Source organism: Chenopodium quinoa, unplaced genomic scaffold, assembly GCF_001683475.1.
Source record: "Chenopodium quinoa cultivar QQ74 unplaced genomic scaffold, ASM168347v1, whole genome shotgun sequence".
Taxonomy (NCBI): domain Eukaryota; kingdom Viridiplantae; phylum Streptophyta; class Magnoliopsida; order Caryophyllales; family Amaranthaceae; genus Chenopodium; species Chenopodium quinoa.
Window position 1 is genome coordinate 1,827,344 of NW_018742287.1, and position 4,718 is coordinate 1,832,061.

General features: G+C 31.8%; 1 pseudogene; it reads left to right on the forward strand.

Annotated features, from left to right (window-relative positions):
• Window positions 1-931: 931 nt before the first annotated feature.
• On the forward strand, window positions 932-4,431 carry LOC110685201 (annotated as a pseudogene).
• Window positions 4,432-4,718: the final 287 nt, after the last annotated feature.

The window sequence follows — 4,718 nt, forward strand, 5'->3', positions numbered from 1 at the left end:
ACATCATTGCTAACCTCAAATGTATATATGTCACTCTCTCATGAAAAATGTTGCCGCTTAAATAAAAATAATAGCATCATAATTTTTTTTTTAGGTTAAAGCTGTTTTTAATTCTTTGACTATTTTTCCACTGGATAAGTGTGTATAGTCTCTAATACTATTTTTATCATTGAGTAAAATTATTTGGCATTTTTTTATTTGATAATACTTTCTCTTTATAACATCCGCATTCCCAATCTATATATCTATATATATGCCTATACTAAAATAGAGTTTTTTTTTAGGGGGAATTTTCCCTCCTAATCTCTACTTTATATATATTATTTTTGTATTATTAATTTGTCTAGGAACTCTATTATTTGATAATTAATTATTATAATTAACTTTTGAGCTACATTTTTCTAGATAATTCTACATTTGAATTTTAAATACCAATTTTTAAAACTCGTGCATGACTCGGGAAATATCTAGTTAGTGTTATATTTCACCTACCTAGTATAAGTAATTGTGACAATTATGTTTATACAAATGAAGTAAAATAATCATACTCGTGTACAGAGCAATATAAAATATTTTATACTTCATACGTAATGTTTATTACTATTATTAGCGCTTAAAGTTTTCCCTACGTATTAGAGTTTATACAAAAGTTTTACAAAGATTTCAACACTACAATATTTGCACATGATTTTTAAAATTTTTTTTTTATCTCATCACACAAGTCCCAATATTAATTATATATACCCTCTATCCATCTTTAATTCCGTATCTTTCCCCTGTATTAATATCTGAGAGAAACAACGTATTTTGTATGTAGCTGGCCAAACCATGTGGTCAGTTGTAAAACAACAAAAAGAACTACTGTAATATGACTGAGTAATTCTGTACACTGACAAAGTAACTCCGGTGTCATATTAGAATTTTTGCGAGAGAAGAAAAACTCAATTTCTATCTTAATTAATATCATCACTTGTAAGAATTCAATTAGAGAGAAAGAGAGAGATGAGTGGACACGGGCAGGTCGTGCGTGTAACAGGAGCATCTGGCTTCATTGCTTCATGGCTTGTCAAACTCTTGCTTCTCCGTGGTTACACTGTCCATGCCACTGTTCGTGACTCAAGTAATTTTTTTTTTATTTATTTATTTATTTTTAATTTTGTAAATTTAATATGATTTGTTTTGGACATTTCATTTGGGGTAAATTGTTAGAATTGGACCAACATTTTAATTAATTAACCAATTATTCTTTGTTATTCAATTTGATTTTAGAAAATTAGAAGTATCTTAAGAATCAGTAAATCTCTGTTACTCACTGTGAGAAACGTTTTTGTTTTTCACAGTGGCAGTATCGTAAATAAAATGTACCACCGTGACTAAAGTGGTACAATTTTATCATCCATTTCGTAAATAAAATGTACCACCGTGACTAAAGTGGTACATTTTATTTACGAAACTGCCACTGTGAGAAACAAAAACGTTTCTCCCAGTGAGTAATGGGGCGCCCTCCTTAAGATTCCATTGATATAATTGTTTCGTCAGATGATCAAACAAAGGTTGAACATTTGTTGGGGTTAGAAGGTGCAAAAGAAAGACTTCACCTATTAAAGCAAATTTAATTGAAGTGGGTTCTTTTGATTCTGCTATCTCTGGTTGTCATGGTGTTTTTCATACTGCTTCTCCTGTTCCTTTTGTTCTTTTTTGTTTCTTCAGAATTTTCTTATTGTCTGTTTACTTAATCTAATTTAATAATTAGTATGCGTGCCAAAAGGATATGTTGCGATCATAAAAAAAAAATTGGAGGAAGTTTTAACGTTAATGATGGAATGTTAGGACTCTTAGAAGACTTAAAACAATGAGCAACTCAAAAAATACTTAGGTAATTTCGTGTACGTGGGGGATGAGACTCGAACGTGGGGGATGAGACTCGAACTTGAGACCGGGAGGATGGATTAACGAAAGGTTCTCATAGATGGTCATATGGAGGTGACTTTAGAATCTCAACATTTGTCTTGTGTAATGATAGTAAGTTCTTTTTTTTGTCCGGGAAGTGCATACCCCATTTCTTGTCAATCTATCATGGTTTGTTATCAATTTGTACAGTGATTATTGTAGCAACTTATTTTTTTTCCAAGTGGACTAGTAGCGTTTATACGTGTATCATCGGCGTCATTACATGAAAATGGCACTAAGGATGAGGTTGCATACATTTGAACTGCCACAAATGTTACCAAAGAGTGACAGATATTATGAATTCTAAGTTTGATACCTAAGAGTTTATGATATTACAAATTTATTCACTTATGGAGTAATTATGGAATATCATAGCTAAAGTAATTGTCCTTGCTTTGGTTTTTCAAAGGATTGTGGTCTGCACAATTTTACTACACCACCCTTCGGTATTGACTATATATTTTAATATTTCATTCACGTGTAAATTAAAACTTGATAATCATGTCTAAGGTTGTCTATCTAATTCCTGTATCCGATTTTATGTTTTGGGGGAAGATTGATCCTTCCATTATTCTTGTACTTCTTTATTTCAATTTCATAGAATATGAAGGTGTGAGTTATGGTGGTTGTGACTTTCAATATTTTAAGCTATCTATTCGACTATTCCTCAATTTTTCTAAGTACTTTGTCATTGGCAGGCTGATTTGGCTGGCAATCAAGGGAACAATCAACGTTCTTACCTCTTGTAAAAAGTTTTCTTCCGTTAAAAGAGTGAGTTTGACATCTTCAATGGCTGCAGTTTTGTTCACTGGAAAGCCTCGAGCTCCAAAGGTTGTTGTCTACGAAAGTTGGTTTTCTGATCCAGAGTGAAAGGATCACAATGGTAATGGAATAAACATATTAATACTCTAGAAGGGGGGGTTGAATAGAGTATGGGCGTTTTTTGCAAAACTGAAAATGTCAAGGCCTTGAGATCAGTTGCAGGGCGGAATAAACTGATCTCTGTTTTATAAATCAAGACTTTGAAAACTATTTAAAGTAAACCAGTTAGTAAGCAGAAGGTTATAAACGTTTGTTTTGGATTTTGCTAAAACAGTTTAAAACAAAGAACGAAAACAAGAATAAGCAAAAATAAAAACACAAGGAATTGTTACGAAGTTCAGCACAAAGGCCTACGTCTCCGCCTAGGGTTGTCCAACCCGTAGGATTTTAACCAACTTTTATTTCTTCCCTTAGAGTTCTAAAGCAACCTAGAAGATCTCACTATCTTCTTTCCGTAGTACTTCCCACTACACCTTAGACACTCAAATCCTAGAAATAAAAGCTAACACACTCAAACAACTTCGAGTATTATAATTTTACTACAAAGTGTATCACTCAAGTATTACAAAGTTTAGCACAAGTGAACACTCGTATTTTTCCCTCACTTTTAAGTAATAAAAAGTAGTAAACAATGAGAGAATTAAAGCTCTTAGAATAGCACAAGACTTCTTGAAAAACTTGGATAATAAAACCGGCTGATCTTCATGCTATTTATAAGGCTTTGAAGCTGACTTTAAAACGTTGCCAGCAGTCTCTGGGTCTTCAACAAACTCCAGAAATTTCGAAGCTTTCAAATTTAAACTTCAAAGCTGCTTTTAAATTCAACGTTTATCTTCCAGCTAGAAATCTGTTACAGCATACTTAGCTTCCTAAAAACCAGGTCAGCAAGCACAAGTAACATCAATATTTATCTTAAACAGAAAACTTATCATGTCAGCCAAATAAGATAAATAATAGGATAGATAAATACATTTGACAGAAAATTATCTTTACAACATAAAGATAAAATCAGTTACTTAAGGAATAATAAAAATATAAACATGCTTAGCAGAATATACGAATAGGTTAGCATACTTAGTATGATATATTCGAATATAAATTGACAGAACCATAAAATAAACTAAGATAAATAAACTAAGCATATTAGTATATTAAATAAACATTGACTATTCATTTTGACTTCCATCATCCAATATAAGACTAAGTAAGAAAATAAACGAAACAACAAGGTGGAGTCATCACAGAGTTGTGCAAGGAATCAATTATGGTACGTCTATTATCTGTCGTAAAACATAACACTTATTCCAGGAAAATTATGTGGTACATTATTGAAGGGGTAGGATATAGAAGCTAAACTAGTATTTTTATGCGTTTAGAGTGCTCTTGCTTACTATATCTGCTCCCTAAAAGATTTCTGGGATTTGCTCATGAGATGATTAACTGCCCTGAGGCAGTTTATATCTTTTCTAGAGTGTTTTTATGTGTTACTTCCTCCCTTTTGCAACTACATTAGCTTTTGGAGGCCTTTATGTGATGGTCTTTAGTCCTTTGTTTTCTATTATATATACTCTGTAATTGATTTATGTGATCTCCTTGCTGGTACAGTCCGTACTGATTTGGTATAGGATTTCCAAGACCTTGGCTGAAGATGCTGCCTGAAAATTTTGCAAAGAGAATGGTATCGAAAATTAAAAAAAAAAAAAAAAAAAAAAAAAAAAAAAAAAGACCGAAGAAGTATAAAGTATAAACTACTACAGAGTAATTGATTTTGCAACAAATTTATGCGTTTTTGGTTGAATGATATTCACACTTTTATTTATTTTAAAGAATTATTTCTCCAATCAAATCAAAAATACTCCCTTCGTTTTTTTTTAACGAGTAATTTTTTTATTGTAACGAATACTCGTATTACCAATTTTTTAACCCTCATCCGCTCAAAACAATAC